This window comes from Mustela erminea, chromosome X (assembly GCF_009829155.1).
Source record: "Mustela erminea isolate mMusErm1 chromosome X, mMusErm1.Pri, whole genome shotgun sequence".
NCBI classification, from domain to species: Eukaryota; Metazoa; Chordata; class Mammalia; order Carnivora; family Mustelidae; genus Mustela; species Mustela erminea.
Window position 1 is genome coordinate 38,116,769 of NC_045635.1, and position 13,359 is coordinate 38,130,127.

Consider the following 13,359-nt stretch of genomic DNA (forward strand, 5'->3'; position numbering starts at 1 on the left):
AAATATAAAAGTACCCATAAGCTGGGATAGATTCTTCCTGAGGCTTGACCTTCAACCAGATCTCCTCAGATGCCTGTCTTGATGGGACTACTTAAGGAACATCTTCAGTTTCAGTATTTACGGCAATAGCGATCTAGGGCCCTCTGACTGCATCGCTCAGATACTAATGATCATCAGATATATCAAACATCTAATGATAAATCAGAAAAAAGTAAGAAACATTCCCTCATAGGTATATATTGGTTTTATTTTTTTTTAAAGATTTTATTTATTTATTTATTTATTTGACAGAGAGAGATCACAAGTAGACTGAGAGGCAGGCAGAGAGAGAGAGAGAGAGAGAGAGAGAGAAGCAGGTCCCCTGCTGAGCAGAGAGCCCGATGCGGGACTCGATCCCAGGACCCTGAGATCATGACCTGAGCCGAAGGCAGCGGCTTAACCCACTGAGCCACCCAGGCGCCCCTGGTTTTATTTTTTTAATTTTTTTAAAGATTTTATTTATTTATTTGACAGAGATCACAAGTAGGCAGAGAGGCAGGTGGGGGTGGGGAGCAGGCTCCCTGCTGAGCAGAGAGCCCAATGTGGGGCTTGATCCCAGAACCCTGAGATCATGACCTGAGCCAAGGCAACGACTTGACCCACGGAGCCACCCAGGGGCCGCCACATTTGTTTTAAAATACAAACTGATTTACAAACTTTACAGGATAAACAATACCTGTTCAGAATTGAAATTGAAATTAAAAAAAAAATACTTGGTATTTGTTGAATGAATGGCTAGTTTAGTATTACTTTTGATGGATCAAACCAAAGAGCTGTGATCCTGGTCTCCTCTCTATTGGTTAATCAACAGGAATCTTGCCCTGAGGTCTAGTTTCCTTCTACAATTATCCTCCAGACTGAAAGGGTGAAAGGAACAGGTGAAGTTTTAGAACTCGGGAAAAACTGGAGCTAGGGAGCTCTAAGGATCTCAGCAACAAGAACGTATCCCAGCTCTAGCTTAGTTAAAACTCAGCTCTGCATACCTCCCATCATTGTGTCACTGGTCTCAAGCTGCAAATCCCATGACAGCCCGATTCACCCAGCTTGACCTATGAGTGTATCTCTAGGGTGGGGGCACCTGAGCCAGCACCACATAAAATCTCACCAGCCCCATGATTCATGGGTTGGGGGGAGAGCTGTTTCAAAGGAAAAGGAAGGTGGTGCTATTACCAAAAGAAAATGGAAACTGGGCCTCAGCACAAATGAGAAAAAAGTGCCCTCTTAGGTGGATATAGTAGGGAAAGACACTTTTCTCCATCCTAGAGGTAGGGATTTCAACCCCCACTGAGCCTTTTAGGGGTCTACCAACTTGCAACTCACAAAGGGCATAGATGTAGACAATGGCCATAAGAGAAATAAGGACATCAGTAGTCACTACTTATGGAAATGCCATCAAAGTAACTTTGGTCAAGTCACCTGATGCTCCCTAAGTACTAGTTGTCTCAATTATGGCCTTGCTCATTCACAGAATCTACTCAATTTTCTATTCATTCGCACAAAACACTTTTCTATGTATCTTTTTCTACTTTGGTCAAACACATTTTTCCCTTTCATCTTTGAAAATATCTGGGGATCCAAATCACCATGTCACTCATACTTCTGGACGTTAACTCAGATTTTGTAGCTTTCTCCTGGAACGAGGATCAGCAAAATGTCTACTTCTGGATGACAAAGCAGAGTTTCTCACCACAGTTTAACCCTGGAGCCTGCTTATCAGTCACACTGTCCCATGAGACCACTTTGACCAGGTAGCCTAAGTATCACTGACCAAAGATGGGCAACTGGGGTTGGAGGGGGCAGAAGGAGGACCTGTAAAGCCATTCTTCACTCTTAATACAGTGATCCCTGCCCTTGTGCCCAGATGGACACTCAGATCTACAAAACATAGGTGGATGATTTCATGTTCCTGAACCTTCGTTTCCCAGATCTATGTAATGCATATAATAAATACTGCCCATCCAAAGATTATGATCAACATTCAATGAGCTCACATAAGTGGGCCTGGGGGCTCTCTAATGAAAGTCACTTTTCTATGTATCTTTTTCTACTTTGGTCAAACATATTTTTCAACTCCTGCCTGTGTGCTGGAAATTAAATGTCCTTTCTACAGTTCCTTCTGTCTACACCATGTAGAATATTTTCTCTTATTAAGGATTTGTTGCAATCCAATGCCACAATTCCACTTGCTCTCACTAGAACAGTGGAAGCTCTAATAGGTTTTTTAAAGAGAACACAAAAGAGCCAAGATACCTCCTAAAGTTTACATATCCAAAGAAGGAACCACTCAGCCAGGATACAGGCTTCCCCAATGCTACATTTTCTGTCCCAGTGTTATACACTCGACTGGTACCAGGAATCTGAGTTTTAAAGCATAGCTACAGAAAGGAACAAGAGGTGACAGATGACAGAGGATCCTGAAATGTTTGAGATTCAAATTTTCTTTAGCTTTCTCAATGTTGGAAATCTCTAAAGGACAAACCTACATTTGCTCATCTGGTTTTCAGCTGGGATCTCACCACTTACTTTCTGAGGGATCTTGTTGTCCCCCCTCTGAACACATTTCCTCACAGGTAAAGAGTTAATGGTTTCAGGTGGCATGTTCATCAAGTGGTTTAAGAATAAAATGAAATAATATGTAAATATATACATAGATGTATAGATTAGACACAGATTAGATATTTTAGAAGAGCCAGTTTAATTAGTTATTTAATTTATTCTGCAAATATTTATTAAGCACTTGTTACATACCAATATAGTGCTAGGGAAACTAAAATGAAGAAAATTTGTCTCCCACAAACGAGAAGAAGTTTCAGGGTACCTTGGTGGCTCACTCAGTTAAGTGTCTGCCTTTGGTTCAGGTCATGATCCCAGGGTCTGGGACTGAGCCCCGAATCAGGCTCCCTGCTCAACAGGTAGCCTGCTTCTCCCTCTCCCTCTGCCCGTCACTCCCCCTGCTTGTGTGCATGTTCTGTCTGTCTCTCTGTCAAATAAAAAAATTCTTAAAAAAGAGAGAGAGAAGTTGTTTCAAGTCTAGCAAAAGAAATAGATGTGTGAGCAAAGAAACAAAAATGCAGTGCTCTATGGGTCCAAAGGACAGGCTGAATAGCTGTAAGGAATGTCCAGGCAGATATTTCAGAAAATCTGAACTTTGAAATGGCCTTGAATTTTGTTGTCACCATGCTGAGGGGAGGAAAGAATTCAAGGCTGAGACAGCACAACATGTCAAATTACGTTGGCATGAGGAGAACATGAGTGATGACAAAATGAAGGGAATTATTGTAGCAATGTAGAAGGCAGGACTGATGGGTACCCTAGGCTGGGTTCCCTGAAAGGAAATCCTAGGAGGAGAATTGGTACTCGAGAAATTTATTAAGTACGTTTTCCAGGAAAAGGCAGCAATGCAGAGGTGGAACAAAGGCAGAGAAAGCAAATCAGGCAAGCAGCAGCTTGAGTTCAGCCAAGGTGTCACACAGGATGGCTTCAGTCTGGCTCTGCAGGGGAGTTCTAGAAAATGAGTCATCCCTCGGAACTGTGTGATACAAAGGAAGAGACACAGACTTCCACACTTCTGTACATACCAATCCATTAACTCAAGATAACACCAGGGTGTGTAAAATCTCCGATTTGTCTAGCTATTTCTGCAGGACAAGCAGCTTCACGAGCCTGAGAGAGCAGAGTTAAGGGAGCAAGCTTTTAGACACACACACACACACAAAAAAAAAAAAACACCAAAGGTGGAAGAGTGCCAAGAAATGGTACAAGGCCCCAAAGAAGATAAAGGCTGATGCTGTGGGTCTCTGCTATCACTGGAGTTGATAAAAAAAATAATCCAAGATATGGGTGGCTCAGTCAGTTAAATATCCGCCTTCTGCTAAAGTCATGGGTCATGGAATCAAGCCCCACATCAGGCTCCCTGCTTAGCGCAGAGTCTGCTTCTCCCTCATCCTCTTTCCCAGCTAGTGCGTTCTTTCTCTCTCTCTCTCAAATAAATGAATAAAATCTTAAAAAAAAATCCAAATTAGATTACAGATAAACCTATAAACCAAGCCACTTCAAAATGTTTTTCATCCGGTGCCTGCCTAAGTGGTTTTTTATAATAACAAGAGTACTTCATCAGACACTTTCACTTGACACTGTTTTTGAATTGAGATGATACCTAAAATAGGCAATCATTACTCTAATACCAAGCCAGACAAAGACATTATAGAAAAGGGAAAATGTATACCAGTATCTCTCATGAATGATGAATGTAAAAATAGTCACCAAAAAGAAAAACCAAATCAGGGCCTCTGGCTGGCTCGGTCAGAGGACCATGTGACTCTTGCTCTCAAAGTCATGGGCTCAAGTCCCACAACTGGTGTAGAGATTACTTAAAAAAATAAAAACTGAAAAAAAACAATAATACCAAACCAAACTCAGCAACATACAAAATGGATACATCACAACCAATTGTGGTTCATATAGGAATGAAAAGCTGTTTTAGTATTTGAAACTCAATCAGTGTAATTCACCACATTAACAGGCTAAATAAGAAAAGACATCCGATTATATAAATACACGTAGAAAATGCATTCAGTAAAATACAACATCAATTCACGATAGTACTCTAGCAAACAAGGGGGAAAAAGGGAACGTCCTTAATCTAATACTGAATCTACAACAAAACAAAGCAACCAAACAAAAAAACTACCCCCAACTTCGTACTTTATATTGAAAGACTAATGCAATCCCCTTAAAATCAGAAGCAAGGCAAGCACGTTCTCTCTCACTACCCATATTCAACAAAATACTGGAAGTCCTAGCTGATGCAAAAAGACAGAAAAGGAAAACAAAAGGCATATAGATTGAAAAGGAGAAACTAAAATTACCTTTATTTCAGACAGCATAATTGACAATACAGTAAATCCTAAAGAATCTACAGGACAAACCCTCCTATAACTCAGTGAATTTAACAAAGTCGCAGGATACAGGTTCCATATATCCACAAATAAAATGTTGGAATTACCCCTTTTAGGAAGATGGTGCCAAAAGGTAAGAAGGAAGCCCCCACCCCGCCCAAAGCCCAAGCCAAAGCAAAGGCTTTGAAGGGCAAGAAAGAGGTGCCGAAAGGCGTCCACAGTCACAAAAAAAAAAAAAAAGAAGATCCGCACATCACCTACGTTCTGATGACCCAAGACTCTGCATCTCCAAAGGTATCCCAAATACCCTCGAAAGAGCAACCCCAGGAGAAACGAGCTTGATAACCATGCCATCAACATGTCATCAAGCTCCCCCTGACTACTGAGTCAGCCATGAAGAAAATAGAAGACAACAACACACTTGTGCTCATTGTCTATGTCAAGACCAACAAGCACCAGATCAAACAGGCTGTGAAGAAGCCCTATGACATTGATGTGGCCAAGGTCAACTCCTTCATCAGGCCTGATGAAGAGAAGAAAGCGTATGTTTGACTGGCCCCTGACTATGATGCTTTGGATGTTGCCAACAAAATTGGGATCATCTAAACTGAGTCCAACTAGCTAAATCTAAATACAGTTTTTTTCATCATTTTAAAAAATGTTGGAATTAAAATTATACACCATTTGTAATATTTTAAAATGAAATGCTTAAGGTCTGTAATAGATTTTCCAATGTGTCAATTTGCTTAGGCTACAGTTCCCAGAGTTTCCATCTATTTGTTGCTAGGAAACCATTTTAAAGGTTTAAAGTCCACAGTCAGTGTATTTTAGGTAAGGGAGATTATCTGGGATAATCTGGATGGCACTGATTTAATTGGTAGAAAAAGCATTATGAGCCAGGCTAAGGCTTTGGAGAGAGACAGAGGAAGAGGAAGAAGGAGAAGAAAGAAATTCTACTTATGAACAACAGTTTCCACACATGTATGTGGAATTTCATACTGCTGGTGATCTTCTCTTCCTGAGCAGCCCTCACAACCATAAGAACCATCTCACTATAATAAATCTCAGTAGATAGATAGATGGATCCCTCCTGCTAATCCTGTTTCATGGTTAAACACTGACTAATACAGGTATAAACCTAGCAAAATATATTCTACAGAATCTGTATGTTGAAAACTAAAAAAAAAAAAAACTGAGACAAATCAAGGAAAATCTAAATAAATGGAGAAATACACAGATCATGAATTGGAAGACCCAATATTGTAAAGATATCAATTCTCCCTAATTTGATCTATAAGTCCAACACAATCTTTATCAAAATACAGAAAGCATTTTTTAGACACCAAAAAGTTGATTCTAACATTTATATTAAAAGAAAAGGAGGGGCGCCTGGGTGGCTCAGTGGGTTAAGCCGCTGCCTTCGGCTCAGGTCATGATCTCAGGGTTCTGGGATCGAGTCCCACATTGGGCTCTCTGCTCAGCAGGGAGCCTGCTTCCTCCTCTCTCTCTCTGCCTGCCTCTCTGCCTACTTGTGATCTCTCTCTGTCAAATAAATAAATAAAATCTTAAAAAAAAAAAGAAAAGGAACTAGAATAGTCCCCCCAAAACTGAAAAATAACAAAGTGAGAGGATACCCATTACCAGATTTATTTTTTTTCCATTACCAGATTTTAAGACTTACTATAAAGCTACAGTAATCTTGAAAGTGTGGTACTGGCAAAAAAAGATAAACACAGAGATCAGTGGAACACCCCAGAAATAAGCCCACATAAATATAGGATTTGACCAAGATTCAAAAGCAATTCAGTCGGGCACCTGGGTGGCTCAGTGGGTTAAAGCCTCTGCCTTCGGCTGAGGTTGTGATCCCAGGGTCCTGGGATCCAGCCCTGCATGGGGCTCTCTGCTCAGCAGGGAGCCTGCTCCCTACCTGTTCTCTCTTCTCTGTCTGCCTCTCTGCCTACTTGTGATCTCTGTCAAATAAATAAATAAAATCTTAAAAAAAAAAACAATTCAATCAAGAAAGAATGGACTTTTCAACAAATGGTGCTGGAACAACTGGATGTCCATATCCAAAAATATAACCCACAAAACATACCTCACACTATATGCCAAATTTTCGTCAAAATGGACCACAGAACTAAATGTAAAACTATAAAATTTTTAGAAAAAAACAGAAAACCTGTGTGACCTTGGGTTTAGCAATAAATTCTTAGATACAAGATCAAAAGCCACTATGTATGAAAGAAAAAAAATAATAAATGAAACTTCAACTAATTAAAATTGTACTTTTTGAAAGACACCATCAAGAAAATAAGAAAATGAAGCAAGATACACAGACTGGGAGAAAAAACTTGGAAATCATCTATCTGATAAAGGACCTATCCCGGACACAAAAAGAATTCTTAAAATTTAACCATAAGAAAACAAACCACCTTGTTAAATGAGAACAAAGATTTGAAAAGATACTTCTCAAAGAAGATTTAAGTATGACAAGTAAACCTATTTGTCTTTTGTTATTACAGAAATAACCATTAAAATAATGCCATTATTTTACAACTATTAGAATGGCTGGAAAAACCTGACCATAAAAGTGCTGGCAAGGATGGAAAGCAACAAGCCCTCATATTCATTGCTGGTGGGAAATCAAATAGTACAATCACTTCAGAAGACAGATTATCACTTGCTTATAAAGTCATACACAGATCTGCAGTATGATCCTGCAACTGCACTCCTAGATATTGCCAAATGAATTCAAAATTTATGTTCAAACAAAACCCCACATATAACATATACAGAAGCTTTCATAATCTCTAAAACCTGCAAGCTACTTAAGACAATGGACACGCAAACTGCAGTACATCCATCCATACAATGGAACACCAGTCATTGATGAAAAGGAAGGAACTGACGCACACAACGACATGGATGTCATAAATACAATTTGCTAAGTGAAAGAAGCCAGACCCAAAAGAATACATACTGTATAATTACATTTATAGGACATTCTGGAGAAAGTAAAACTATATAAATGAAAAACAGATTGGGGCGCCTGGGTAGCTCAGTTGGTTAAGTGTCCCACCTCTTGGTTTTGGTTCAGGTCATGATCTCAGGGTCTTGAGATAGAGCCCTGCATTGGACTCCATGCTCACTGGGGAGTCTGATTGTTTCCCTCTCCCTCTGTTCTCCCCCACCCCACTCATGCTCTCTCTGTAAAATAAGTAATGCTTTAAAAAACGAAAAACAGAACAACAGTCACAAGAAAATGGGGAATATTTAACTACAAAGGAGGTGCACAGAATTTTCAGTGTGATGAAACCATTGTGTATGGTACTACTAGGCTGGTAGATATATGTGACTCTGTTCATGTTTCAAAACCCTAAGTAAATCACCAAGACTGAATTTTTAAGTATGCAAATTACAGAAATCAACCAGAATGCTAATGGAAGTCCAGATGGAATTCAGATTATGACAAATTATTCTACCTGCACCATACATTTATTATACCATCTCAGCGAAAAGCATAGGGAAAAGAAGACCTGAGTAACATTAGAAAACGGTGTTTCAACTGGAAAAACCCCAGGACTAAAGATAAAAAGACTGTATATATACAGTGTGATCTTCCAGGTAAATTTGTTTCTCAAAGGTATGGGTTAAGAAGAATGAGATTTTAATGTATATACTATGATTGAATTATAGAAGTCAATAAATTATAGACAATAGAGTCATATTACTCACGAAACAGAGAAAAAAGTTAAAAATAAGCTAAGGAAAGGGGCACCTGAGTGGCTCAGTTGTTAAGCATCCACTTTTGACTCAGGTCATGATCCCAGGGTCCTGGAATCGAGCCCCACATCAGGCTTCCTGCTCTGAGGGGAGCCTGCTTCTCCCTCTTCCACTCCCCCTGCTTGTGTTCCCTCTCTCACTGTCTCTCTCTGTCAAATACATAAACAAAGTATTAAAAAAAAAAAGCTAAGGAAAGACTAGAACAAATCCGTTGGTACTGTGGTAGAGTTCAAGACATGAATATGAATTCAGATATATCTATATATATATACACACACATACACACAAGTGGACAGAGAAATAATTTTATGTGTGTGTATACACTGGTTAATACACATACATATATTTGCTAGTTCATTCTCCTGAGAGAGCCTAGAAGTAGTGATAACCCCATAGCAATGAGGCACAGTCGGTAAGTGCCCAGATCTTGATTTTTTTAAATACTATTCCTTAATAAAAGAAACCAGGACTCCTTAGAGAAATATCCTGAGCCTGGGGCAGGAAATAGGCTGAGCCGAAAGCATTTTGTATTGATAGAAAGAAAGGAAGTTCTCAAAGGAACGTAAGAATGGGGTGTGTTTCCGGGCAACAAGACCCAAGCTGAAAGAGTTCCCAAAGGCCAAAGCTGGAACAGCTCAACCAATAAAATCAATAAAATAATACTGTATTCTAAGCCAATTATAAAATAAATATTGTGGAAATAAATGGAAATCAACCAACTAAGAACAATCAAAGGCAGCTGATTCAGAGCTTGCCTGTACCAAGGGAGGCCAAAGTCACTTGGACTTCTGTTTGTGCACTAGTGTTTGGGCTTATACTCAAAGGCAGGCAGAGAGGTGGGAAAGCTTTATATGGAAAAAGAGAAAGGCTTCAGGTGTATTCTGATTGGAGGTGGGCTAACAAGAAGTGGGTCATCTTTTGTGATTGGCTAGAAATTCATGTTTGGATTTCTCTGGTTGGTTCTAAGTTAGAAGTAGGGACACAAAATAGGGAAGCTCTCAGTTAGTAATCAAGTTCTGGCCATTTGGGGCTGATTGTTGAAGATGTTGTTATTCAGCTTCCTGAATTCTTGTGGGAAATAACAATCCGACTTCCTACAAGCCTGACTTACAGACAGCAGGCTGGCTTTCTGGGCTGGTTATTATACATAATGGGTTAGTCTCCCAGACTAACTGCTATAGGTTTTGGGTTGGAGTTTGTTTTTATTTTTTATTCATATATAAAGTCATTAAGCCTCTCAATATACATGAGTCCAAAATATAAAAATAAATGATTGAATAAGCATGAGGCTGACCCCCACAAAGTGGACATAATCCCTCCATCCTTGAGTATAGACTGGATTCAGTGACTTCCTTCTAACAAATATGTATTCAGAAATGGAACACAGTGACATCATGGTGGACAAACTTGGCAAGCACTACTCTGTCCACATGATTGAGGACTAAGCAGTAAGTTATGTTGATTCCCTGTACCGTTGATATGATGTTCACAGAAGGGTACTTTACTTCTGTGGTCTTCTTCTCCAAAACCCATAATCCCAATCTAATCGTAAGAAACACCCAAATTGATGGACATTCTACAAAATACTTGACTGATACTCTTCAAAACTATCAAGATCATTAAAGCAAAAAAACAAAACAAAACGTAAAAAATGACGAAGGACTTATCATAGATCAGAGCAGATTAAGTAGATACACTGACTAAATGTAACATAGTAACATAGATGAGATCCTGGAAAGGAAAAAAGACATTAGAACTTTTTTAAAAAGATTTTATTTATTTATTTGACAGAGAGATAAAGAGAAACAGAGAGCACAAGAGGGGGAAATGACAGAGGGAGAGGGAGGAGCAGGATCCCCGCTGAGCTGGGAACCCATATGCAGCTCAATTTCAGGCCCCTGGGATCATGACCTGAGCCAAAGGCAGACGGTTAACCCACTGAGCCACCCAGGCACCCAAACACATTAGATCTTTAAAAGGAGAAAGAAAGAGGAGAACCTGGGTGGCTCAGTCAGTTAAACACCGGACTCTTGATTTTAGCTCAGGTCATGATCTCAGGGTCACATGATTGAGCCCCACATCAGGTTCTGTGTTGGGCATGGAGCCCGCATGAGATTCTCTCTCTTCGTCTCCCTCTGCCCCACCCCACTTCCCCCACCCCACCACCTGCTCAGGGACACCTGCATGCTTTCTCTAACAAGAAAGAAGAGGAAGAGGAAAAAGCAGAAGAGGTAGAAAGAGAAGGAGAAGAAAGAAGAGGAAGACAAGAAAAAGACTAAGATAGTCTGAATAAAGTATAGAATTTAGTCATTATTTCTGTTAATGTTAAATTTTTAGTTTTGACAAATGTATCATGGTTACGTAAATGTTAACATTTGCAGAAACTAGGTGAAGGGCAAAAAGAAACTGTGCTATCTTTGCATTTTTTCTGTAAATCTGAAAGTACTTTAGAATAAAAAGTTTATTTAAGAAAAATAATATGTGTCTCTTTGGGTACATTTTCAGTTGACATTTAAACTTTTCCATCAAAAGTTTAAATATTTGCCAAAGATATAATTTTCAACATATCGTAAATATTGTGACGTTAAATTAAAACTAGCATATCACTCTTTTCCATGTATTCAGAGGACTGTAAATACCAAGCAATTTGAACCATGATCTTCAATTTAAAAAATACATGAACAAGCTCTTCCCCTGTCAGAAATATTAAATTACTCTTTATTCTCCTTGAACTCTTATTTCCAAATTACTTCTTCTTAATTTAATCCTACTGAGATACATTTTGATGCTTTTAAGTCTCATTGATTACCCTAACATCCCTCTCTGCAATAACGATGTGTATATAAATTAAAACTTTAATATTTAAAATTACCCATGACCTTAAGGCATAAGTGTTAATTATAATTAGACTTTGATGCAGAAGACATTTTTTATGAGTAGTATGTGTTGGGTCGGTGGCTCCAGGAATGCAGGAGGAACAATAAAATGACCACCAGGGCCCACCATCTTCCAGCCTCCTCCCTGCCCCTTTCCTTAACCCTGACTCTCCTGCCAAAAGGGTGTATGCCCAGGTCAAGTCTCCATAGGTAACCCAATACCTATGCAGGAAACAGAAGTATCAGGACCCCCCACCCCATACCCTCCAATCACCAAATACCCTACCATATATGGATGTGAGCCCATGCCCTACCTTGGCCCTATAAAAGACCCCTGCCAACTCCCTCCCAGTGCGACTTACCCCTCTCCCCTTTCCAAATTGAGGAACCTCCCCCAAGGGTACCCACCTCCTCCCTGGGCGACTTTCCTGGCTCCCTTTCTCCTGAGCCCTGAAACTTCACCAGAGAGTGTCTTTAATAAATCTTGCCTTGTGCTCACCTTGCCTGGTGTTGTGTTTACCTCACCTGAAAAACTTTACAGTATGTGTTTGATCAAAATAGACTATATTACATGCATCTGAAAATTATAAAACCTAAAAAAGCAGTTATTTATTGAAAAGATGTAACTCAATGAAAACTAGAGAAGTTGATTTTTGCTTTACGAGAACTTGACTCCAACATTTGGACTTACGTTAACCAGGAAGGTTAACACCCATGGAAAAGATTCATAACAGGATTCTAACTGAATGAGAAGTATGCCTCTCTTTTGTAATATAGAAGAAAGGAGATTGTGGAATAAAAGGAGAGTGTGGAAACTGAATGTGATCCAAATGCACAGAAAAAAGAGTAAATATGGACTTTGGGGGGGTGGTGCTTGGGTGGCTCAGTCAGCTGAGCACCTGATTCTTCATTTTGGCTCAGGTCATGATCTCAGGGACCTAGGATCAAGCCCAGAGATGGGCTCTGCACTCAGTAGAGAGTCTGCTTAAAGATTCTCTCCCTCTGCTCCTTCTGCCCCTGTGTCTTCTCTCCCTCTCTCTGTCTCTCTCATAAAAATAAATAAATATTTTTTAAAATATGGGGGGCGCCTGGGTGGCTCGGTGGGTTAAAGCCTCTGCCTTTGGCTCAGGTCATGATCCCAGGGTCCTGGGATCGAGCCCCGCATCGGGCTCTCTGCTCAGCAGGGAGCCTGCTTCCTCCTCTCTCTGACTCTCTGCCTACTTGTGATCTCTGTCTGTCAGATAAATTAAAAAAAAAATTTTCAAAAATAAAAAAATAAAAATAAAATAAAATATGGAAGTTTAGGATTTATTAAGTGATCCCCTTAAGACCCCTTAAAGCCTGTGTGCCCCTTGGAAAGACCACACCTCTCCCTCGGGGTACAAATTCCCCAGTTTGAAAGCAACTCTCATGAAAAAACTCAAAGGCATGAAGTTTATGCTATGGCTAGAGGAGAATAATTCGTGCTATTGAGCACAAAGGATTTTGTGCTTTAGAGACAGAAGCCAGGCCATTATTACCTGGATGCATGAAAAAAAAAGGAACTGGAGGATAGCTGAGTTGGTATCCTACGGAAATCTTACAAGAGTCCCTAAGGGTGAGCACAAGGCCTCTTCCAAGACACATTCTAACTACCAGACAATGAGACCCATTAAGTGGTCATCATCTCCCCAAAGAGCCATGTCCCCTGGAATTTCAGTTCTCTACACATCAGGTAATTGTCTTTCCAACAAGTTGAACCTATTCCAACTGAACAGAGCATA

The 13,359-nt window shown here is 39.8% G+C and overlaps 1 pseudogene; it reads left to right on the forward strand.

Annotated features, from left to right (window-relative positions):
- The first annotated feature begins 5,057 nt into the window (after nt 1-5,057).
- Nucleotides 5,058-5,543, forward strand: LOC116583538 (annotated as a pseudogene).
- Nucleotides 5,544-13,359: the final 7,816 nt, after the last annotated feature.